We start from the raw sequence: 26,805 nt of genomic DNA on the forward strand, positions 1-26,805 counted from the left end.
TATGCAACGCACCCCGAGTATCGCAACGTCACTCCATTGAACTTTATTAAAATGACGATAAAGACGTTTCCTTATATATCCTAATTTAAAATGTTCAAGGGAATAAAAAGACCATTTGGTTCACACCACCCATGTTCACACCACTCGACTGTCCAATCAGCGGACGGCTTGCTTCGCCTTCGCCCAGCAGACGCCAATACGATGGCGTCGTAAGATGGCGTCGTATCGGCAGTTAATCAGATGCTTTTGGGCCCCAACGTTGGCTAATTCAGATTTTTCGAGTATGTCTGTAGTGATAAACAAAGAGCGCGGTTCGTAGATCGTAAATCCATTAGTGCCGTGGGCATCGGGTCACTGGGTGCGGCGTAAAAGGGATAGCAAAGTCGAGTCCTTACGCTATTATTATATAGACTAGCGGGGTCACCCGTGGGAATCCCACGGGCATGGATGTGTGTGACATTTCGACATATTGAGTTATATGCTGCACATTCATTTCATTTTTTTTTTTATTTTTTTTTTTTTTTTTTATTTTTTTTTTTTTTTTTTTTTTTTTTTTGTATACAAGGTCGAGGCTCGTGAAAGAGCGAACCATTTTTACAAAATGGTTACTGGCAAGTCATCAGATCCAGAAATGGTGTGAATTTAGTTATTTCACATAATATGTGACCCCTCACTCCTCTCCACCTGACACTCTCCTGTCTCCACCTGACACTCTCCTGTCTCCACCTGACACTCTCCTCTCTCCACCTAGCACTCCTCTCCTCTCCAAACCCTCACATCCCTCTCCTTTCCAATCCCTCACCTCTCCAATCCCTCACACTCCTCTCCTCTGCAATCCTTCACACGCCTCTCCAATCGCGCCTCACACTCCTCTCCAATCGCGCCTCACACTCCTCTCCAATCGCGCCTCACACTCCTCTCCAATCGTGCCTCACACTCCTCTCCAATCGTGCCTCACACTCCCCTCCAATCACTCCTCTCCAATCGTGCCTCACACTCCTCTCCAATCACGCCTCACACTCCTCTCCAATCGTGCCTCACACTCCTCTCCAATCGCGCCTCACACTCCTCTCCAATCGCGCCTCACTCGCCTCTCCAATCGGCTTTCCCCGTCTCGTTTCTCTCCTTTTTCTCCCGTCTCGTTCTTTTTCTTGCTCCAAATCGGCCCGTCGGAATCGGAAATCGGCCCGTCTCGCCCGTCGGCCCGTCGGAATCGGAAATCGGCCCGTCTTGCTTTTGTGCTTGTGCGTAAATAAATTGTGTTCATGACACCATTTCTGGTGTTGGGCTAGCGGCTAGGGTGCCGGCTTAGGATCCTGGGTTCGAATCTCGGTCGATCGCCGAATTAATGCCAGGGGGGTTGACTCAGCCTGTCATCCTTCCGAGGTCGGCTAATTGAGTACCAGTTCACTGGTAATTCCCTGTTTGTCGTTGAAGGCGGCAAAAAGGGTTGGCGTCAGGAAGGGCATCCGGCCGTAAAACATTGCTTCAAAAAGGGGACAAAAAAACAACAACTACCACGGTCCCCGAAAAGGCCAACCCCCGCTTTGCGGGGAAAAATGGCCTCTAAACGGTGGTTTTTACACCATTTCTGGATCTGATGACTTGCCAGTAACCATTTTGTAAAAATGAATGTGCAGCATCTAACTCAATATGTCGAAATGTCACACACATCCATGCCCGTGGGATTCCCACGGGTGACCCCGCAAGTTTGCATTGACGTTCGTCGATGGACTCGTTCGCCCGTCTCATTCGTTTTCTTGCTGCATCCTGTTCAAGTCTGCGTTCTTCATCGATCGTCTCATTCATTTTGGAAATAGAAGTTTCCACGCAGCGCATGAATTGTCACGATCCTCAAGAGGAATTTGTCTCGTAATCATCAAATGATAAATGGCAAGTAAATTATATTGTGGAAAATTAAAGATTTCAAATAAACCTATTTAAAGTGTATTCGCACATAACTAATTTTAAAAAACGAAGAAATATCTCTCGGTAATTTCCTGAAACATATTTTACTTCCGGCTAATAATGTTGAATTAAATAAAAATGAAGAAATATATGTCGGCATCATTGTTGACGTTTTTGTGACGACTGTCATCAAACGAAAAAGTAATATATCTTAACGGAAAAGCAAAAGCGAATTTTTAATATATATCGACACGTTGCCGTCGGTGTCATGTTGGGCGGTGTATGATACACCATGACGCGATTTTTAAAAATATATCTCTGCATTTTCCCGCGTGTGTGGAATGTTCTCAATTATTGCTGACACCGAGTCCAAAACCATCGATAAAAATGAAATCATATGGTGAGTTAGATTGGAGATAAAGGCGTGAGAGAGACTCAATGGCCTTGAAGTTGAAGTTACAGGCGTTTGAGAATTCATTTCGTTCTATAAACGGCAACTTTCATTGGATTTCCTTCCCGTTTTTTTCCAACCGAGTCGAAAACTATGTTAGCGACTGTGAAAAATGAAATGATATATCGAATTTTTAATATGTATCGACACGTTGCCGTCGGTGTCATGTTAGGCGGTGTATGATACACCATGACGCGATTTTAAAATATATATCTGCATTTTCCCGCGTGTGTGGAATGTTCTCAATTATTGCTGACACCGACTCTAAAACCATCGATAAAAATGAAATCATATGGTGAGTTAGATTGGAGATAAAGGCGTGAGAGAGACTCAATGGCCTTGAAGTTACAGGCATTTGAGAATTCATTTCGTTCTATAAACGGCAACTTTCATCGGATTTTCTTCTCGTTTTTTTTCAACCGAGTCTAAAACTATGTTAGCGACTGTGAAAAATGAAATGATATATCGAATTTAAAATAGATATCGACACATTGCCGTCGGTGTCATGTTGGGCGGTGTATGATACACCATGACGCGATTTTAAAAAATATATCTCTGCATTTTCCCGCGTGTGTGGAATGTTTGTGGAAAATTAAAGATTTCAAATAAACCTATTTAAAGTGTATGCGCACATAACTAATAAAAAAAACGAAGAAATATCTCTCGGTAATTTCCTGAAACATATTTTACTTCCGGCTAATATGTTGAATGAAATAAAAACGAAGAAATATATGTCGGCATCATTGTTGACGTTTTTGTGACGACTATCATCAAACGAAATAGTAATATATCATAACGGAAAAGCAAAAGCGAATTTTTAATATATATCGACACATTGCCGGCGGTGTCATGTTGGGCGGTGTATGATACACCATGACGCGATTTTTAAAAATATATCTCTGCATTTTCCCGCGTGTGTGGATTGTTCTCAATTATTGCTGACACCGAGTCTAAAAGTAAAACCATCGATAAAAATGAAATCATATGGTGAGTTAGATTGGAGATAAAGGCGTGAGAGAGACTCAATGGCCTTGAAGTTACAGGCCTTTGAGAATTCATTTCGTTCTATAAACGGCAACTTTCATCGGATTTTCTTCCCGTTTTTTTTCAACCGAGTCTAAAACTATGTTAGCGACTGTGAAAAATGAAATGATTTATCGAATTTGATTTGAAATAAAACTGGGGGAGAGCAAGACACCACGGGCCTACAAAACAGGACTCAAAGCTATGCGAGTTAATAAAATGGTGGATATTTGTTTATAGCCACTCCCAGAATGGGTGGAGCTATGGGTGGAGCTACTCTGCAAACCGAGTAAGCCACACCCCGGACAGACACCCAACAGATAGACAGACAGACAGACAGAATCATCTACGGCTATTATAATATAGATACTGGGGAATCGCGATCGAAATATCCATGGTAATGCGACGCACAGGTGGAGGGTGGAGGTCTCAAAGAATACATTTTACAAAAACCCCTCCCCCCACTTTAGGACTTGTGCAGGGATCCCAAAAACTGCACAGAAAACTTGGAGATGGGGAAGGCGGGGGGGTCCCGGAACTCTGGGAGTACATCCAGTGTAAAATCAATGTAGCCTTAAACAATGACGATGGTGATGGTTTTGGTTGGAGACGGGGGTTGGTTCTTATGTCGATATGTAATGATATGCAAAAAAATTACGATGGGGTGGATGCTAGATGTATGGATGCTGGATGGATGGGTGGATGGATGGATGGATGGTGTGGATGGAAGGGGTGGATGGATGGATGGATGGGGTGGATGGATGGATGGGGTGGATGGATGGATGGATGGATGGGGTGGATGGATGGGGTGGATGGATGGGTGGGTGGATGGATGGGGTGGATGGATGAGTGGATGGATGGATGGATGGGGTGGATGGATGGATGGGTGGATGGATGGGGTGGATTGATGGATGCATGGGTGGATGGATGGATGCATGGGTGGATGGATCGATGGATGGGTGGATGGATGAATGGATGGGGTGGATGGATGCGTGGATGGATGGGGTGGATAGGTGGATGGGATGGATGGATGGATGGGGTGGATGGATGGGGTGGATGCATGGGTGGATGGATGGATGCATGGGTGGATGGATGGATGGATGGGGTGGATGGATGGATGGATGGGGTGTATGGGTGGATGGATGGGGTGGATGCATGGGGTGGATGGATGGGTGGATTGATGGATTGGGGTGGATGGATGTATCGTTCGGTTGGATGGATCCGTCAGTCTGTCCGCCCATCAGTCCGTCCATCCGTCCGTACGTCCGTCAGTCTGTCAGTCCGTCCGTCCGTCTGTCCGTCAGTCAGTCCGTCCGTCAGTCCGTCAGTCCGTCCGCCCAATCAATCCATCAGTCCGTCAGTCCATCCGCCCTTCGGTCCATAAGTCCGTTTCCGTCAGTCCGACCGTCCGTCAGTCCATCAGTCCATCCATCCATCCGTCCACCAGACCGTCCGCCCTTCAGTCCGTCCGTCCATCCTTCCGTCAGCCTGTCCAGCCGTCCGTCCGTCCTTCCGTCAGCCCGTCCAGCCGTCAGTCCATCCGTCCGTCAGTCCATCAGTCCGTCAGTCTGTCCGTCCGCCCGTCAGTCCGTCAGTCCATCCGCCCATCCTCCCGTCAGTCCGTCCATCAGTCCGTCCATCAGTCCGTCTGCCAGCCCGTCCGTCCGCCCGCCCGTCAGTCCGTCAGTCCGTCCATCCGTCAGTCCGTCCGTCCGTCCGCCCGTCAGTCCGTCAGTCCGTCCGCCCGTCAGTCCGTCCATTCGTCCGTCCGTCCAACAGTCCGTCAGTCCGCCCATCAGTCCGTCCGTCAGTCCGTCCGTCAGTCCGTCTGCCTGTCAGTCTGTCCACCCATCAGCCCATCAGTCAGTCAGACCGTCAGTCCGCCCGTCAGTCAGTCCGTCCATTAGTCCGTCCGTCCATCAGTCCGACCGTCAGTCCGTCCGTCCGTCAGTCCGTCCGTCAGTCAGTCCGTCCGTCAATCCGACCGTCAGTCTGTCCGCCCATCCGTCCGCCCGTCACTCCGTCAGCCTGTCAGTCCGTCAGTCCGCTCGTCAGTCCGTCCGTCCATTAGTCCCTCCGTCCGTCCGTCAGTCCATCCGTTAGTCCGTCCGTCCGTCAGTCCGTCAGTCCATCAGTCCGTCCATCTGCAAACACTTGAAACTTCTTCTCCGAAACTGCTGATGGGATTGCGATCAAATTTGGCACAAATGATATTTGTTGTGTTGTGTCTAAAGTTTGTTCACGACATTAAAAAAAAATTGGGGTCCAAGGGATCTATGGGGGTGGGGGGTTGCCCCCAAAATAGGTATTTGTTTTCTTCTCAGAAACTACATTTGCAATTCTGATTAAACTTGACCACAACCTTAATCACCTGTGTTGTACCAAAGTTTGTTCCTGGCATTAAAAAAATCGGGGTCTAAGGTGGTATATGGTGGAGGGGGGGGGGGCTTGCCCCCCAAAATAGGTATTTGCTTTCTTCTCAGAAACTACATTTGCAATTCTGATGAAACTTTACCACAACCGTCATCATCCGTGATGTACCAACGTTTGCTCAAAGCATTGGAAAAATTGGAGTCTGAGGAGGTACGTGTGGTGGGAGAGGGAGGGGAGGGGGTGCACGGTATTATACACGGAGGGGGGGAGGGTTGCCCCCCAAAATAGGTATTTTTTTTGTTTGTTTCTTTGAAGTCTTATGATTATGTTAGTATGATTCTACCTTCTGCCCTGTGTTCGAGCAACCATTGAAATTGGTTTAAAATACCTTTAGTCAGTGCAGTATACTGTTTATTCCACCAGGTGAGCGCCAGAGGTATTGCCCCGATGTTTCAAACTTGTCACAAAGATACATAAACGAATAATACCGTGCACCATTACTCACTGCAAGCACCTTTATTCCAAGCTTTGTCATGAATAACATAAATGAAAGGAACACACACATGTCTGTTGTGTCCCAACTTATCAAACTGAACGTTTTAAAAATCCTGTCCTCGTTCGTCTAAAAGATTTGGAGGAACAAAGACCGCGTTGTTCATAAACCTTGGGTCACGTGGTTCTCTCCGAAAGAGATTAATCGGAGCAAAAATAAATAAATAATTATACACGTGAAGATCGGGACGATCAATGTGAGGGATGCAAATTAGGGGGTGGAGCCACGGTCCGTTGGTGTATTGTGACGTCAGGGTGATTGCTTGTTCGAGGTCACAATGGGAATTCTCATTTCGTGAGTTGGTGTTCCCGAGTGACGATGTTACTTCAAGCCGCCATTTTCATTTTTGTTTCTTCGGTGACATTCCGACCATGGCAGCAGGTAAGTAGGATTGTAAGAGATAATAAGGTGTAAATACCGTTTTGTTTGATGGATTGGAAGAGCTAACATGAGGTGCGAGGTGCTGAATCCCACGTTGACTTTGTCTTGTTTTTTGATTCGAGAGGGAATTCGATTGGTCGAAATAGCCGTGGAAGGTGTGAGTGAACCATCAGGTGTGATTCAAATATTTGTTTGGTACATTTTTCATGATCAGTTTGGGACATTTTCTCAAAATATATTCTATTATCTTCAACTGGACGATTAAATATAGAAACTGGAATGCTTTCCCTCCATTCCTTTGGAATTTCCTCTCATATAATAACAGTTAAACCGTTTATTGGACACCTGAACCTCATATTCACCGAGGCAGGTCCAGACTTCCACTGGTATCTCATGAGGTCCCACTGATTGGCCAATCCTCTCACATTGGCTATGTTATCTGAAATCACTTTTTGGAGAAATCGAAGATTCCAAGAGTTGTCTTCGAAAAGGGATTTTGTAAAATAAGCATTCTAAAATACGCCATTTCGTGTCTGTCTGTCTGATGAATGTTTGACGCCAATACATTCCGTCGTTACTTATCCAATCTCAACCAAACTTGACAGGATGACGAAGGATTACATAATGATGGTTGTAGCGCATTCATTTGCCCCCTTCCAAGGGGGGTTTCTTCCCCGAGCGGGTTTTCCCCGCCATTGCCGTCAATGGGGTAAGTGTTGAGGTGTATATCAATGTTAAATTCGCTTTTTCATGGCGTTCGTCCAAAGAAGAAGATTTAATGCAGAGTTTTTCCAAAGACGCTTTTAATAACAAAATTAATGATAATCGCATATTGTTAATGTTATTACAAAACAATATTAATACTAATATTGTCCCACTTCCCCAAGGCGTTTATGTTGCAGTGATGACGTGTATATCGATATATATATCGATGTTTATATAGTTATAATGGCGTTTCCGTGGGAGCAACGGCTTCTGCAGGAAGTAAAAATATTAAAGACCTCAAACACATATGCTTAGCTTTTTAAACAGTCGCTAATGCTCTTTATAACACTAAATGAAGAAATTTGAAGGAATCCCGACATCCGTGAAGTTAGGTTTACTTGCAGAACTGAGCAAAGATCTACTGTGCTCTATATAACCCACATATGTTGGGTTAATAACATGGCCCTTTCTGCCGCTACCGTGACATTTTTCGTAGCGAACTTTTGAAACTTGCTCCTGCTGTTTGATACGAAACTGAAAGGGACAAGCTCAGGTTGTGCTCCTTTACCAAGCAGCTAGCTAGCGCTTGCCAATCCAGCCATTCCTTAACGGTTTTGGATGGAGTGCTTGCTCAAATGCTTAAACCATTTGGCGATCTCTTGACAAGAAACTTGGTAAATGAACACACACCCAATGTTCTTGAGATCCGACCATAGATCTACTGCAATCTACATACCCCAAAGAGGAATAACCCTTTTTCCTCTGCCGAAGTGAGCGGGTGTACTAGTTGTAAAAATATTGTTTAGTTTAATTTCAAATGAAATAAACTTTTGTCTTGTACCTGCCCTTGTCTATTTTCCATGGATTTTCCAGAATCATGCTGTCGAGGAAGGAGTGATGCCCAAGATTTGCGATGTCGCGTTCATCGCATCTGCCCTATTATTATTAATATGGGTAATTTCATTTGGACCATGGTGTTGGTTCAGGAAGAATAGACACCGGAAAAAGAAGCCCTGCAAGCACTGGTAAAGAACACGAGTGACTTTTCATCAATCTATCTATAATTCCAGTAATCTCTGTGTGTATGTTTGTTTGTACGTTTGTTTGTTTGTTTGTATGTCTGTGACCGCTGTTTCTCGACAACTACCGGTCCGATATACTTGAAACTTGCCAGGTATATTGCTGGGGACCCGAGGATGTGCCTTTTCAAGGTTTCATATTAATCGGACAATTACTTACCGAGCTATGTCCAAAAAACGATTCAACCAATCAGAGAGCAGCGAGCTATCGCGTGTGCCGAACGTGGCGGACACACTCTGCCTCGGATGGCACATTTGAGAGCGTATTCATTTATTTCACGTTTGCAAACTATGTTGCCGTTAAACTATGTTTTAAAACTAATAAAAACTAATTTGCGATTCATCGTAACTGCGATATACGACCTTCCGGACAGTGAGGACTGCACTTCCGGCATCCAATCACAGAACGCGTTATTGCGTAGGCGTGGCCGATGTGAGAGCGAGCTGATGCTGAGCCCAGCGCGTGCGCCATTACGGTACGTAATTCGATTTCTTCCGGAGAAAATAATAATTTCTCGATTTCTTATGCGCATTATTTCTCCCAATTCAGTCAGAGCGAAGGGCGGAAGCGAAGAGCGTTGTTTTTTTTGTTTACGGGCGTACGGGCGGGGTAGAGCGTACGGGTAGCGTTTTTTTTTTTTTTTGGCACATTTGAGAGCGTATTCATTTATTTCACGTTGGCAAACTATGTTGCCGCTATGTTGGCGTTAAACTATGTTTTAAAACTAATTAAAACTAATTTGCGATTCTTTCGCTTTCCTGCGCATTTGTGCACGCTATGGCGATTTCTTTACCAAACTCCGCTAGCCGTTAGCTTTGGACCAAACCATTTCATGTAAATAGAGGGGGGGGGGTTGTCACCGTACTCGCAAGCCGTTAGCTTTGGACCAAACCATTGCATGTAAATAGAGGGGGGGGGGGGATATACTTTTAGATATATATATAGTACGGGCATGCCCTAGTATTTACAATGCCTTCATCCAAGGGGACAAGATAGCTTGGAAATTTGAAACGAGTTACATAAAATTCTTACGAATAATCAAGTCTGACAAACGAAGGTCTGGTCCAGTGACAACAGGAAGTACCAGATCATGGACCTCCTTGAAAGGTGACATTCACTCACCAGTCAAACCTGTCGTGGAAACATGAAATAATGTTACAATCGGCTGGCCCGGGCCAGTTCCCTGTCCGAATCCCGACGAACCACGATTAAAGTGGTCATGCCGGTTCAGACGCCCCGACGAGAGTGGAGGGCTTAGATGGCTCTCCACCGCACTTTGGTGAAATGGTTGAGCCGGTAGAGCAACGTGCTGGTACGTTCCTCGTGCCCAGCACTGATTGGCGGCATGAGCAGTTTTGCTGCGCCGGATGCGGGGGTACATTTTGTATGGGACGCGAGTCGCTCCTGAACACAATCGGTCTTTTCACGGATGACCAAGAGCCATGCTGTGGCTTATGATCAGGGCAGCTCAAATCACTCGACAGAGACCCAGTTACTTTGTAAAGTCTCTTAAACAACAGGGGAGGGATAACGAAATTAATCAATGGCTGTACAATTACTATACAACTATTATACACCACATGCATGGGGGGTCGTACGATAGGTCCATGATTAGCTAACGATAAGACCTTAAGACACACCAAGTCTAGACTGAAAATACCGTCGATGTGCTCGTTCGAGTACAGCAAGTCCCAGAGGGAAAGATGTGAGATGGCGGGGAGCAAGTTCGGTCTTGTGCCGAGGTCAGATCGTATTCAGGCAGGCACGATGGAGGAGAGCTGCAGGTGGGACCTCAGGAGATTACAGGCAGGACTGCAGGCTTCGGGTGGGGAAGTGCTGATGTGGCAGGATGTGTCTGAAGTGAGACCGTGAACAAAGAGAAAAGCTTCCACAACGTAGACCAAGGTGCATATCCTTCCGGTGCCCTTTTGCATTGCACCCATCTTTATCCCTTTGGTGCACGCCCCACCATATTCCGTCACTTGGCTACACCCTGTGGCACATATTGGTCGTTCAGCCATTAATCAGGGGGGAGCCCCTTCCCTGATCCTCTTGACCCATCCTCAAGTGTTCAGGGAAAATATCCGGGACTCCCCCTCCCACCAAAACCTGTGCCTGTGTGAGGCAGAATTCTCTCTTAAAACACATGTCGGACAGATTACAAAGGAAAGTACATTAATCAGGAATTTAAGGGAAAAGCTATTTTAATCCCTCAGATCGGCAGTCTGCAGCCTCCTCACTCTCTGCAAACCTGGACAAAATCACAGACTGGTCAAACAAGTGGAACATGTCTTTCCATCCGGACAAATCTCACACTCTTACGATGTCTCTCCGAAAAGACCGACTGGACAACCCTCCCATCTATTTTCTCAACAATCGTCTCCAAGAAGTTCTGTCACTCAAGCTTTTGGGTCTCACTATCTGCCATGATCTTTCCTGGGAAAACCACATTTCCAAGCTGGCCTCCAAAGCCAGTCGCCGACTGGGCATCCTCCGCAGTGCGAAGTCCTTCCTTGCCACACCTGAGCTCCTCAGCACATACAAGGCTTTCATCCACAGCTCAATGGAATACTGTTCTCTCCTCTGGGCTGGTGCTCCTGCCTCACACCTGGCTTGGAGCGAACAACAGCGAACAAAGCTTTCAGAATCATTGGAATCTCCCGCAATGAAGCTGATTGTGAGGGCCTTTCACTCATTCACCGCAGGCAGGTAGGTGGTCTTTCTGTCTTCTACCGACTCCTATCCAGCCTGGCTCCCCCAGCTCTGTTTGTGCTCTGTCCCCCAAATATTCCTGCAGGTCGCACAAGATCTGCCAGCAACCCTCTTCTGGTGAAATTGCCAAAATCAAGACCCTCTGCTCACCTTCACTCTTTCATTCCTCTTTACTCCCGCCTCTGGAATAAACTCCCTCACTTGCTTCAATCCCACTCCTCCCTCCAGGTCTTTAAAACAGCTGTTCACCACCATTTCTTATCTTCCACCATCCAAAACCTTGATCTTTTCTACCCCCGCTAATTCATCCCAGATCCACTTTTTTGAAATGCCGACTTCTTTCCTGGAGGTCCGAGCAGTGTCCATGTGTTTTATACATCTCCCACCCCCCCTCCCCCTTCCCATGCCTCCTCCCCCCAAGCCCTCTCCCCCCTCCCCCTTCCTCCCCTCCCCACATCTGCTGATGTCCCTGTTCTCTGCTGTTGTACTTGAGTTGTTCCCTTTATCTCCCCATCTTATCTCCCACTCCCATTATTGTATGTTTTGTGTGATCCTTTTTTTTTTTGTGATTGTTGTTCGCTCTCACACGAGCCTCGATCTTGTTTACAACAAAACAAACAAACAATAAAAAAAACATTAGGAGGGAAGGCTACAGCTTTCTATACGAATATCGATGCATAATTGCCTCACTCTTATGCTAATACATACAATATGTAAATAACTATTGCTCAGCTTTTAATATTAACCCCTATGAACCATTTCCACAACACTATCATTCCGTCTTTCATCAGAATACTCCCTCAGATCACTCTCCTGAATAAATCCTGTCTTCTCCATTTCTTCTTATAATGGCCACTGTTATTCCAACATTATGATGGGGTTAGCCGGGGGATGTCCGCTCTTCATTAAGGACACCATGGGATCTTTACCGTCCATCAACGAATGCCGGTAGACGGCACGCCCAGTTTAACATCCATCCAAGGGACGGTACACAGATTGAAAGAGACTTTTTTGACTTTTGAAGTCCTTTTATTATCAAAATAATACAAAAAAATGTATTTATATCTTCACACCAATCATAAATACATGAAAAAGCAATGAAACGAAAAGGTTACAGAAGTATCACGGCACACAATTTGCCAAAATAAACCATTAACTTTATACAACCTACAAAAATATTACCAGTTGGTTCTCACGAACCTCACACAACCCTTCATGACACCAAGTATTGGTGAATTCATCAAGATTGTTTGCATCCTTATAGAAACAAAACTCTAGTTTAAGTCTTGCTGACACGAGGGCATTGAAAAACAACATTACATTGCATTCCCCGGCAGGTTTACCGTTCAATTTCTCCCTTCTTGAGAGATATATTGCCAGCTTGGCTGTTGCGACAAGAAACCTCATTAACATATTTTCCTTGCTTGACTTGGCATTAAAGCCGAAAATAAAAGAACGCAACGAGAAAACAACCTTCATTCTGTGTGCCACAAGATTAAACCACCGAAACAAAGGAACCAATCTCACACAATTAATGAAGGCGTGGAACACGTCCTCCGTACATATGCAGAATGGGCAACATGTGGATGTAGGAGAGAAATGGTTGATTAACTTATTGGAGGGGACTATCCAGTGGATCAGTCTCCATTGGAGATCACCAGATCTTTTACTTATGAGCTTGCTATACATGGAGTTCCATACAGGTTCAGAGGGGGGTCCCACAGGCAACAGTCTCTTGAGAGCTTGGAGGTGAGTGTGCTTACCTCGAAGCCATCCTACCAGCCACCTGAACAGATCCTCTCTGTTCCAGGTAATTTTTTGCTTAATTAACAATAATGGCCTCGGTTTATTATTTTGGAAGAGGAAAAGCAAGGAAGAGTAAATGAGGAAAAGGGATGAGGAAGAGCAGGAACAATTATTTTGGTGAAACCTCCAACTGCTCATAATGAAGTCTGAGCCTTCAGAGGGAGATAAGAGCTTCATTAGCCCCTGCTGGACTTCGTCCAAAATGGGGGTTATGGATTCGGTCTCGTCCATCAATCCATCTGTCCATCCGTCTGCAACCATATCTCGGAAGGGTGTGGACCGATTTTGTTCATACTTGACACAAAAACAATACATCATGGTATCCATGTGCACATCATTTTGTTTCGCGATGTGAACAAAGATGGCCAACTGGCGGCCATTTTAGTTGTAAAAAACCCGATGCTGAACACGTCCCCAACCATTTCTCGGACTTGAATTTACCCATGTAGTTCAAACTTGGCACACATATCATGAATGATGGCTTCCATGTGGCTGTCTTTTATTTTTCAAGATCAGATCCAAAATGGCCGACTGGCAGCCAATTTGCTTCTTAAACGTGACCCCAACCATTTCTCGACATGCGTGGACCGATTTTCTTCAAACTCGGTACAAAGACAATATATGAGAGAATACATATGTAGAACATCTTGGTTTGTAATTCGATCAAAGGTGGCTGACTGGCGACCTTCAACTCTGTACAGCAACATTAGTAAAAGCACGGGACCTCTGACATTTTATGTCTTTTTCTTCTTGTTATTCTTTTGTATGCAGCCTGTGGGTGTTGGTTGCATCATTGCTGGGAGTGCACCTATGCCACTGATGCAGTGCCCCCTGTTTCCAGTAATCGGGTACGGTACTTATTTTACCGACCTTGGAAGGATGACAGGCTGAGTCTCACACCTGGTGCTATTTAACGGTTCAACAGGGGGCTGAAACTCATTACCCTAAGATCTTCAGCCAGTTATCTTAACTGTAAAGCCAACACTGGGCTTACCTGCAAGCTCAATGTTTTATATCCGATAACAATGGAACATGCTCTTCATCTTTTGAAAATCATACTTTTTTCTCGAACTCACAAGCTTTGTCTTTGTTTCTGCAGTTTTGAATGTGGCCGGAAGTACGAACAAAAAAAAAAGGTAAACAAAGAGCGGCCATTGCTGGAGAACTTTCAACAAAAGGAAGTTGCAGAGATGCAACAAGGAGAGTTGAATCCACTAAATTCCACTAATTAATCATTATCTTTGCTTCCATTTGAAAAATTATTATTACCTCCGCCACGAAGGTGCATGGAGGTTCTTTTCACCCCTGTCTGTTTGTTTGTTACTTGCGAAAATCGAAGATTTCTCATTATATTGGTTGGTCTTGTGCGTTATTCTGTCTCTGTCTGTCTGTCTGTCTGTCAGTCAGTCTGTCTGTATTCTGTCTGTATTCTGTCTGTATTCTGTCTGTCAGTCTGTCTGTCTGTTTGAATGTCTGTCAATCGCCTACAGATCACAATTTTCAACCGACATTCACAAAACTTCAGCAAACGGTAGAGTTTGTAATAAGCAAGAAGCCTATTGTTTTTGGGGTCAATAGGTCAACAAAGGCCAAAGGTCACCAAATTTGTCAAATTTCTAAAATTCTCAATTTTAATCCAATTGACTTGAAATTTGAAGAGGATTTGCACATATGGTCACTGAATTCAACTACCAAGTATTTTTCAGGTCAACATAGGCCAAAAGGTCAACATTACCAAAAGGTCAACATCGGCCAAATTTCTAAAATCCCCAATTTCCATCCGATTGACTTGAAATTTGAATAGGATATTCATATCAGCGAACTGAATTCAACCACCAACTATTTTTGAGATCAACATAGATCACAAGGTCAACATAGGCCAAATGTCAACCACTTATTTTTAAAGTTTCTAAAATCCTCAATTTTCATCTGATTGACTTGAAATTTGAACATGATTTTCATATCAGCCAACTGAATTGAACCACCAACTATTTTTGAGGTCAACATAGGCCAAAAGGTCAAAGGTCAACAACCATTTCCAATTTTTAAAATCCTCAATTTTCATCAGATTGACTCTAAATTTGAATAGGATTTTTATTTGAGTGAACTGAATTCAATCAACTATTTTTGAGATCAAAATAGACCAAAAGGTCAACATAGTCCTCAGGTCGACCAGCTTTATCAAATTTCTAAAATCCTCAATTTTAATCCGATTGACTTGAAATCTAAATAGGATTTGCATATCTGGTCATTGAAACCAATCATCAACTATTTTTGAGGTCAACATAGGCCAAAAGGTCAACATAGGCCAAATTTCTAAAATCCCCAATTTCCATCCAATTGTCTTGAAATTTGAAGAGGATTTGCACATATGGTCACTGAATTCAACGACCAAGTATTTTTGAGGTCAACATCGGCCAAATGGTTAACATTAGCCAAAAGGTCAACATAGGCCAAATTTCTAAAATCCCCAATTTCCATCCAATTGTCTTGAAATTTGAATAGGATTTTCATATCATCGAACTGAATTCAACCACCAACTATATTTGAGATCAACATACATCATAAGGTCAACATAGGCCAAATGTCAACCACTTATTTTTAAAGTTTCTAAAATCCTCAATTTTCATCTGATTGACTTGAAATTTGAACATGATTTTAATATCAGCCAACTGAATTGAACCACCAACTATTTTTGAGGTCAACATAGGCCAAAAGGTCAAAGGTCAACAACCATTTCCAATTTTTAAAATCCTCAATTTTCATCAGATTGACTAAATTTGAATAGGATTTTTATGTGAGTGAACTGAATTCGATCAACTATTTTTGAGATCAAAATCGACCAAAAGGTCAACATAGTCCGAAGGTCGACCAACTTTATCAAATTTCTAAAATCCTCAATTTTAATCCGATTGACTTGAAATCTAAATAGGATTTGCATATCTGGTCATTGAAACCAATCATCAACTATTTTTGAGGTCAACATAGGCCAAAAGGTCAACATAGGCGAAATTTCTACAATCCTCACTTTTCATCCGATTAACTTGAAACATGAAGTGGGGTTTGCATATCTGGTCATTAATTCAACCACAAATTATTTTTGAGGTCATCATAGGCCAACAACTTATTTTAGGAATTTCGCAAGTATCGTGCTGTGCACGACATATTTCTTGTTTGTTTGTGAAGAAGACATCTCAAAAAGTTGTGAACGGATTCAAACGAAATTTGGTAGAGAGGTAGTGTATATGACAAGGACGAAATGATTAGATTTTGGTGAAGATCCAGATTCAGATCTGGCTAGTGGAATTTTTAAAGTGATTCTTCACCATTGAGAGATAGGGCCAAAACCGACATATAGCAGGATGTCTCAGAAAGTTATAGACTGATTTGGACGAAACTTGGAGGACCGGTTGGGTGTGTGACATGGATTAATCGATTCGTTGTTGGTGAAGATCTGAATATTGATTCAGATACGAGAATTATTTAAATTTTAAGTGATTCTTCACCATTGAGAGATTGGGTGAAAAACGATAAAAACCTGATATTTAAAAACGTTATGGACGAGTTATGACGAAACTTGGTGGACGAGTTGGTTAAGTGACAAGAGCAAGCCAATTCGATTTTGGTTCAGGTCCGAATCCAGATCAGGCCTATCAGTGGGATACAAAACATAAACTGTTCAGCCTGGCGGAGGTTTGCGCTCTACCGAGTGCCGTTCTAGTCTTTATTGATGTTTCTTCATTATGTTATTTCCATCTCTTCATGACGCAATGTGTTCTATTGCACAGGTCGAGTTGCTTTCGCGATTGGTCGTGAAGGATGAACAAGTCAATCAGTTCACAGTGAAAAACAAGATCCTTTCAGACGATCTCGAAAAAGTTTCGAACAAGTTGCCAAAAGTACAACTTCAGCTCCAGAAACAACGGCAATGGAATGAGGAAGAACAACAGAAGAACGTTGAGAGCTTCCAACAAGTAAGGAACCGTTATCAAGCATGTGGGACTACAGATGCCAAGATGATGAACATCATGTTCACCTCCACGTGTTCTGATGAGATTGAACACCTCGCAGGGGTCGTGCTGCTAATGAGACATTTACAAATGCAAGACCGTTGTTTGGAATTTGTGAAATTCCATGTGAACCTTCCACCTTTAACCAGAGTTGATTCTAGTTTAGACTTGAGAGGGACACCTCCATAATGTATTGATGTTTTTTGATTGATGATGAGAAGGAGTGCGTAATGGTGAGCTGTGTGGTCTTGAATTTTCTTTCAAACCCGTCACTGGGTTTCTTTCTGGTTATGTAGAATAGAAAACAAGAAACTTCGTCGATGACACTGTCATGTTTCTACCTCACAGGTTGATGCACTTTCACAACGATTGGACGTGAAGGATGAACAAGGTAATGAGTTCACAGTGAAAAACAAGGTCCTTTCAGACGAACTCGAAAAAGTTTCGATCAAGTTGCCAAAAGTACAACTTCAGCTCCAGAAACAACGGCAATGGAATGAGGAAGAACAACAGAAGAACGTTGAGAGCTTCCAACAAGTAAGGAACCGTTATCAAGCATGTGGGACTACAGATGTCAATGGGGTGAACATCATGTTCACCTCCACATGATTTAATGAGTTTTAACACCTCGCAGGGGTCGTGCTCCTTGTGAGACATTTACAAATGGAAGACTATTCATTGGAATGTAGAACAGAAAACAGAAACATTCCTGTCAGTGACACTGTCATGTTTCTGCTGCACAGGTCGAGCTGGTATCTCAGCAGGTGAAATCAACGGATAATCAATTGGATGAGATGACTTCACGGATTGAAGCACTTTTGATGGATCGCTCACACCTGGAGAGCAAATGTTCTGAATTGGAACAGCAGCTCCAGGAACAGCGAAAGAAGCAGGAGCAGCAGGATGTTGAGTACCGTCAACAAGTAAGCAACCGTTATCGAACAATGTGGGACTTGCTCCACACTGTCTGACCTTTGACCACAGAATAACAGATACTAAAGAGTATAAGATAATGTTTCCCTCGATGTGCGATGATTGCTGATGTGTTTTAATCACTTGCAGGTGACGCAGCTCAAGACGGATTTTCAAAGTAAAGACAACGACTGGGATGAAGTGGTCTTGAAAAACAACGAAACTGTAAAGGCAGTGGAAGAAATGAACAGGAAGTTCGAGGAATGGGAGCAACGATCTCAGTCCACTTCAAAAAAAAATTCAATCTCTTATGATTCCAAATCACTCCATGATCTAAATTCACATTCGTTCCACCCCTCCTCTGTCGTTCTTAAACGGATCGCTGACGCGGAAATCACAAATAACCCAATTTGTTATCAATGTTCGTCTTTCATGAATCATCCACGGTCTAAACTCCCCCCTCGCCCCTCCCCTACAAATCTCCCCCCTTGACCCTCCCCTTCTAAACTCCCCCCTTGCCCCTCCCCTCCGAAACTCCCCCCTAACCCCTCCCCTTCAAAACTCCCCCCAACCCCTCCCTCTCCAATTCTCCCCCCTCCCACCTCCTCAAAGCTGCCTCCTCCCGACTTCATCTCCCTTCTATCTCATACCTCCACCTCCCCCAACCTTCTGTCCCCTCAAAGAACCCCTCACTGTGCCTCATCCCATCACCATCAAACCTTTCATCCTCATCCTTCCCTTTCTTGGAACTCTTCTGTAATCTCTGACACACGATCAACTGCTCTTCCTACCTCCTCCTCCCCTCCCCTCCCCTCTCCTGCACCCGATGCTCCCCCTCTCTCCTCATTAACGATATGGACCTCAAACATCCGGGGCCTGGAGAGCAAATATTCTGAATTGGAACAGCAGCTCCAGGAACAGCGAAAGAAGCAGGAGCAACAGGATGTTGAGTTCCGTCAACAAGTAAGCAACCGTTATCGAACAATGTGGGACTTGCTCCACACTGTCTGACCTTTGACCACAGAATAACAGATACTAAAGAGCATAAGATAATGTTTCCCTCGATGTGCGATGATTGCTGATGTGTTTTAATCAATTGCAGGTGACGCAGCTCAAGACGGATTTTCAAAGTAAACATAACTGCTGGGATGAAGTTGAAATTTGAAGAGGATTTACATATCATCGAACTGAATTGAACCACCAACTATTTTGAGATCAGCGTCGGCCAAAAGGTCAACATAGGCCAAAGGTCAACCACTTTTTTCAAATTTCTAAAATCCTCACTTTTAATCCGATTGACTTGAAATTTGAAAACGATTTACATATCGGATCACGGAATTCAACCACCAACTATTTTTCAAATCAACATAGGCCAAAAGGTCAACATAGGCCAAAGGTCAACAAAAATTTCAAATTTTTTAAATCCTCAATTTTCATCCGATTGACTTGGAATTTGAATGTGATTTTCATATCGGATCACTGAATTCAACCACCAACTATTTTTGAGATCAGCATAGGCCAAAAGGTCAACATAGGCCAAAGGTCAACAAAAATTTCAAATTTCTAAAATCCTCAATTTTAATCCTATTGAGTTGAAATTTGAATAGGATTTACATATCAGCTAACTCAATTCAACCACCAACTATTTTTGAGATCAGAATCGGCCAAAAGGTCAACATAGGCCAAAAGATCAACATAGGCCAAAAGGTCAGCAAAGGCCCAAATTTTTAAAATTGTCAATTTTCATCCGATTAACTTAAACTTTGAAGACGATTTGAATATCAGGTCACTGAATTCAACCACGAATTATTTTTGAGGTCAAAAGGATGCTCTACCGAATGCCATTTTACTTTGTTCTGTTTTGTCAAGTGTCGCTCAATGAGTGATTTTTCATTTGTTTGTTTGTTTGTGAACAAAATATCTCAAAAAGTTGTGATGGATTCGGACAAAATTTGACAGGGATGTAGCATATGTCACAAGTACGAAATGATTAGATTTTGGTGAAGATCCGGATTCGGATCCGGCTACTAGAATTTTAAAGTGATTCTTCACCATTGGTATTTTGGGCCAAAAACGATACATCGCAGGATATCTCAAAAAGTTGTGGACGGATTTGGACGAAACTTGGTGGACCGGTTGGGTGTCTGACAAGGAAGAATCGATTTAATTTTGGTGAAGATCTGAATATGGATTCCGATATGAGAATTATTTAATTTCTTTAGTGATTCTTCACCATTGAGTGATGTGGCCAACCAGGCCCAGGTATGCTCTCTACTGAATGCCGTTCTAGTTTTACTGACTGAGAAACATATTTTTGTGTTTCGACAGATGAATGGTTATTTCACATTTCTGGAGAAATTATTGAAGGAGTGGAAAATATCGACACGCATCCATTTAATGCTCCAGGATCTGATAGATCTTCGTTCGCATCGTAAGTAATTTTCATCTTACTCAGGTGTGCCAATTCACAATTAATACCTGTCTCAAAGTTCAAACCACCAACCAACGTTCCGGTTCCTTGAGCTCGGTCGTGCTGATCTTTGGACTCCTCCGGTATCCTCAGAGTTCTCGCGATCGCTTTGTCGATTTTTCTGCTGTTTATTTTGCTGTTTATGTGTTTACTGTGAGCTTGGAGGATTAGTCGGATTTTTCGTACCGTGTTTTTTGAGGCCTACCCGGTTCCCTCATTAGTCGTTGTGTGTCCAAGATCGTCCTTTCTCTGCACTCCCTTTTATTTTCACCTTTTCCTTCTCCCAACCTTTTACAGCACGTGTTGTCTCGCCCCTCCCATCCTCCATCTTTTCCTCCTTCTCCGGACGATGTCACCTTTCTATCCCCATTCTTTTTGTGAAGTGCATCACCAAACTCTTTCACGATCGCTTTCAACCTTTCTCTTTTTTACTCAAATCTGTTTTCACTTAACCTTCAAAGAAAAAAGGAATCACTCCTCCCGTACTAAGCAAGTGCTTATATATACCTCCTCCTTCCTCCTTCCGTGTTGTTTAATCCCTTTTATTGCAATTCACTCTTCTTCCTTTTTCAAAGGCTGTTTTCAAATCCCCCTTTCAATCATTCCATTTCAAAAAATAAATCTCTTACATTTCTTCCCTTCTCCAATCTCTAAACTCACCTTTATATCACCCCTCCTTTAACGTTTTCAAATGGATCTCTGACTTGAAAATCTCAACAACCCCAGTTTGCATTGGATGAATGTGGGAGGAGGCAGATTTGTGGGTGAGTTAAGAGGAAACTTTGGAGGAGGATTGGAGGAGTGAGAGGGGAGATTTGAAGGGAAGGGGGAGGGGTGAGGGTGGAGTTTTTAAGGGGAGGTGTTAAGGGGGGTCTAAGGGGGAGGGGGAGGGGTGAGGGTGGAGTTTTTAAGGGGAGATGTTAAGGGGGGCTTGAAGGGGGAGGGGGAGGGGTGAGGATGGAGTTTTTAAGGGGAGGTGTTCAGGGGGGGTTTAAGGGGAAGGGGGAGTGGTGAGGGTGGAGTTTTTAGGGGGAGTTGAAAGTGGAGGGGTGAGGGTGGAGGTTTTCAGGGGAGGGTGAGGGGGGAGTTTGAAGGGGAGGGGTATGGGGGGGGAGTTCTGAAGGAGAGGGTGGAGATTTGAATGGGAGGGTTGGGGGGGAGATTTGAAGGGGAGAGGTGTGGGGGCGACAGTTTTGAAGGGGAGGGAAGAGCGGGAGAAATTAAGGGGAGGGGTGTGGGGGGGAGGGAAGAGGGGGAGAAATGAAGGGGAGGGGTGAGGGGGTTTTTGAAAGGGAGAGGTAGTGATGGAATGGGGACAGGAGGGAGTGGAGGGAGGGGACATGGAGTGGGACGCTGGTAAGAGATAGGGTTCGTAGGAGAGGAGGGAATAGACAGGGAAGGGGTTGACACTGAAGATGTACAAAAGGAGCAATTAATGAAATACAACCATCTCTCTTCCAAATCATTCCTCCACCTCCGATCCTCTACCCCACCTCATATTATTCATCACTGTGCCTCGTCACATCACCACCTAGCCTTTGGTCCTCCTCATCCTGCCCTTTCTTCCAGCTCTCTTCCTCACTCCACCACATCCCCATGGGTACCTCTGTCTACGGTTCCCCTCCACTTCCACCTCTTGTTTATGTGTGTTGTACCGTCCACCAAACAGTGATGACTCCATTTACATCTCGCTGTCCGCCAACATGGACCAACTTCTGTCCACTCATCCCAACTCTCTTTTCCTCATACTGTCGTGACCAAAAATATTGGTACCTTTGCACTTTTTTCAAATAATGTCTCAAACCACCTAACTTGTGAAATTCCAATACATCTCGTGCAGGAAATTGTTGAAATTAAAAAAATCTTTTGGTATCTACATACAGTATGTATTTCTTTGGTTTACAATGGAACAAAACAAAAAAAAAGCTGAAAAATTACGAAATCTTAGCTTATCCCACAGAAATCCTAAAATGTCCCAGACAATATTATTGGCACCTTTTAGAGGTTGTTAGAAATAATTAGATTTCAAACAGGTGATTCTCCTTTACTTTGGAATTGAACTCACCTATGGTATTAATTATTCCTTTAAAAAAGTAACTGAACTCACCTGCAATATAAGAATCACTCATTAAACCAGTTTGAATAGAGAAAAGGAGTCATTCTGCTGTTTTGTGTCACTGTGTGCACCGCGATGAGCATGGAGAAAAGAAATAATACCAGAGAATTGTCTGAGGAGGTCAGACACAAGATTGTAGCAAAGCATGGACAATCTCAAGGCTACAAGTCCATCGCCAGAGACCTTGATGTTAATGTGTCCACCATACGCAATGTTATCAGGAAGTTTAAGGCCCATGGCACTGTAGCCAACCTCCCTGGAGGTGGCCACAAGAGAAACTTTGATCGAAGATTGCAGCAAAGGATTGTTCGAATGCTGGAGAAAGCACCTCGATCAACTGTCAAACAGATTCAAGCTGACCTTTAGACACAAGTTACGATAGTTTCAACTCGCACCATCCGTCGCCAACTCAATGAAAGGGGGTTCTATGGTAGGAGACCCAGGAGGACCCCACTGCTGAGAGAGAGACAAGAAAGCCCGACTGGAGTTTGCCAAAACACACTTGAACAAGTCAAAAAAATCCTTCTGGGATAATGTCCTGTGCACAGATGAGACCAAGTTAGAACTTTTTGGTAAAGCCAAAATTTTACAGAATATATAATTATATATATATTTTCATTTCATTTTTTTCATTTTTACATTTTTACAATTATTCATTTCATTTTTACACAAAATTTTTCATTTCTGTTTACAGAAAACAAAATGAAGCCTTCAAAGAAAAAAACACCTTCCCTGCAGTCAAACATCACCGAACCTCTTTTATGTTTGACTGTAGGAATGAATGAGATGAATGAATGAATGAATGATCGTTTTTTAAAATTTGTTTTTTTCTATAAATGGCCGAAACAAAACGATCATTCATTCATTCCTCCAGTCAAACACAGAAGAGGTTCAGTGATGTTTTGGTGTTGCTCTGCTGCCTCTGGCACTGGGTGCCTTGAGTGTGTGCATGGTATGGTGAAAATCAAGGATGTCCACAGAAAAAACTCCAACGTGAGCTTTTATTCACTCGAATGCAACACATCTGGAGGGAAGAATATAAGGCACAAATAAGCAAACATTCCCAGCCAACCTTCATTAATGCTGAGGCAATGCAAAGACAATGTGAGTACACAGGCATGTCATTAGCATCCTTACCAACTTGGAGACCACAACAGCAGAAATGAAATCCCTCCTCGCTTACAGGTAGTTTATAAGCTGTCCCCAAGACGCGCGGTCGATTCAGGGACTGCATCATCAGTAATATATTCAGGGAGGAGGGCACTGCTCGGAGATGCAACCCACAATTTCAGATCATTAACCCACCATTAAAGTTTCAGCCAGAACGCAAGACTAACAGTATAAATGCATAAAATATAAAGCAAGCAATCATGTCAACTGCAGTCGGTATCCCACCAACTCGTCACAATCCCAAGCGTTGGGGTCGACGACATTCCCAGCCGGTGCGAGTACTTTAGCTAACCGAACCGCACTCGATCACGGGAGCTGTCGGACAAGGCAAATCAGGAGAAGCTACCCCAGCATTCTCCATCTGTCACGGCACGTTGTCACCCACCGCCCGATCCGGCCTTGGGGTTCCCGACACGGACACCTCAACTTTGGCGATCGGATCCACGGTGCCCCTGTCATGACGGAGCCCCTCACCCTCGGGCCTTTCCCCGCACGGCGCTAAATGTTGGACCGACACGGTCGACAAACGGCCATCCTTCAACCAAACGGTCGCATACTGTGGATTCACCTGCACATGTTGCACCAAATCTATGGTCGGTTCATACTTGCTCTGTCGTACCGTCCGCTTCAGATACGCGGGGCCTAAATCGACAAGTCAACCGGGCAGCGACTGTCCGCTGGCACCGCGACGCTGAAAGCGAAACAAACGTTCGTGCGAAGTTTATTTCTTAGCCGTGCATCGTAACATACAAAGGGCGTGTAATGCTTCAGGCACCGCTTGGGGCCATTGGTGCAGCCCCATCGACTGTGTACGCAATCGCATCATGACGGCCTTCCAGATTCCACCATTAAATCGTTCCACCTGGCCATTCCCCTCAGGATGATAGGGAGTAGTTTGGCTGGCGGCTATCCCCAGCCCCACGAGGAAGGTCCGTACCTCCTGAGACATAAACGCAGCACCACGATCGGAATGCACGAACCCGGATACCCGAACATGACAAACAGCTGACACAGGCAGCGAATGACCGTGGCGGAGGACATGTCCGAGCACGGAAATGCGAACGGAAAACGTGAATACTCATCAACTACGGTCAACATGTAACGTAGAGTGCTCTGCGTGGGTAAGGCCTTAAAATCAATGCTTAGCCGTTCCCACGGTCGACTCGCTTGAATGAGAGTCCCAACTGGCGGCTTATAGAACCGCGGCTTCAACTCAGCGCATACCGAGCACCGAGCACATTCGACATAGGTGTCTGATGTCCTCAATGAAAAAGGGTAAGTTGCGGCAGCGTCCAAAATGAGCAAGGCGAGTTACCCCTGGATGGCACAACGAATCATTAATGCGCTTCAGATCCTCCGAAGTCATGCCGTCGCAAATCGATGGGCGAGATAGCGCGTCGCGGCTACATTTTCGCTCCCGGGTCGATAGATTTTGTCATAACAGTAGTCAGCTAATTCGACCCGCCATCGAGATATTTTCTCATTTTTAATGCGTTGAGGGTGCTTATGGCCATTCATTCATTCATATTTGTTGGTCCATCAGGAGATCGAATTTCCGGCCTAACAGCAAGTGGCGCCACCGTCTGACAGACTCCACGACTGCATAACCTTCTTTTTCTATCGCAGAGTGTTTGCGTTTGCTCGAGGTCAATGTCCTGGAGAAGAACGCCACAGGCTTACCCCCTTGGGTGAGGGTGGCTGCGATAGCACAGTCGGAGCCGTCTGTCTCAACGGGAAATGGAATGTTGTCATCAATAGAATGTTTACAGGCCCCTTGCGATATCCTCCTTCAGAAGTTGAAAGGCATCCTGGGCGTCCTGCATCAGAGGGAAGGCTTTGCAGTCCACCAAAGGCCTTTTTTTCTCCGAGTAGCCTTGGACCCACATCGAGTGATGTGCGAAAAGCCCGAGGCTCTGCCTCAGGGACGCGCGATCACACGGCGCCGCCATTTCTGGCAGAGGCCAAAGGCGCTCGGCATCAGGTTTTATCTCCCCGCCGGTCACTGTGTACCCCAGGAGGTCGATTGTTTTGGTAGCATAGTGGCACTTCTCCTTATTGAAGGTCAAATTGTAACGACGTGCCACCTCCAAGAATTGTTTAAAGATCGCGTCGTGCCCCTCCTGAGTATGTCCGCAGACCGTCACGTTATCCTCGTAAACTAAGATGTCTTTCAGTTTCACTTTTACGAAGATGTCATCTATTGCGCGTTGAAAACATGCCATGCCATTAGTGACCCCAAACGGGATTCGATGAAATTGATACAACCTTTGTCCCGGATTGGAACCTGGTATAGGCCCTATCCGACTCCCTGATAGGTATCTGATGATACGCGGATTTGAGGTTGAAGGTACTGAAGACCCTATACTTAGCCACTTCTCTGACTAGGTCGTCTATTTTCGGCAAGAGATACACATCTAATTGCGTAAATTGATTTATAGTCTGACAGTAATCGACGACTAATCTTTTTCTGTGATTTTCATTGTGCACATGTACCTGTGCTCTCCACGGAGATCTACTCAATTCGATAATGCCCTCGCAGAGCATACGCTTAGTCTCATCGACGATATAGAGGGCATCAGCGCAGGTATACCTCCGCGACTTCACGGTGAGGAGTCTGCAATCGGCAGTTAGGCTAGGGAACAGAGCCGGGGGTTCTATAGCCATCTCGGCTAGGCCGCATACCGAGAGTGTGTTTTCCCCTTCCCCAAAACGCATTTCCAAATGTCCGTGTCTGCGCAGGAAGTCATGACCCAGCAGCACATCGGTGCACAAATCGGGCATTACCGCGAGTCGAACATCGGCATATAACTTATCATTGACTACCAGTTTGAGAGAACACACGCCTTTGGTTCGAACACACAGTCCCGCTGAGGCCAGGTAGATGCGGCGGGTATCCGATCCCACCGCCCAGCCATATCGTTGTACCAACGTTTGGATGACAAAAGCAGAGCTGCTCCCTGTGTCAACAAGTGCCTCCGCGGGGATTCCTTCCACAAGCACAGGCAATACGGCGCTGCGCAATCCGCGCGATATCCCCGGATGTCCGAAACGCGCCGTTTGTGAGGTGTTTGTCTCCACGAGGGTCGAGCGCCGTGTTTTCGCCGCCCGGCAAACCTTGGCGAAGTGACTTTTCCT

At 44.6% G+C, this 26,805-nt stretch overlaps 2 long non-coding RNA genes across 2 annotated transcripts; one reads left to right on the forward strand and one right to left on the reverse strand.

The window, feature by feature from the left end:
• The first annotated feature begins 8,198 nt into the window (after positions 1–8,198).
• LOC144888294 (uncharacterized) lies at positions 8,199–16,809 on the forward strand. The gene is made up of 3 exons (XR_013620890.1): positions 8,199–8,419; positions 14,092–14,128; positions 16,781–16,809. It is a non-coding gene; the product is annotated as an uncharacterized LOC144888294 (long non-coding RNA).
• A 6,678-nt stretch (positions 16,810–23,487) lies between these two features.
• On the reverse strand, positions 23,488–24,154 carry LOC144894271 (uncharacterized). The gene is made up of 2 exons (XR_013624954.1): positions 23,638–24,154; positions 23,488–23,524 (listed from the first exon to the last, which is right to left on the reverse strand). It is a non-coding gene; the product is annotated as an uncharacterized LOC144894271 (long non-coding RNA).
• Between the last annotated feature and the right edge of the window lie 2,651 nt (positions 24,155–26,805).

This window comes from Myxine glutinosa, chromosome 11 (assembly GCF_964187855.1).
Source record: "Myxine glutinosa chromosome 11, kmMyxGlut1.1, whole genome shotgun sequence".
Lineage (NCBI taxonomy): Eukaryota > Metazoa > Chordata > Myxini > Myxiniformes > Myxinidae > Myxine > Myxine glutinosa.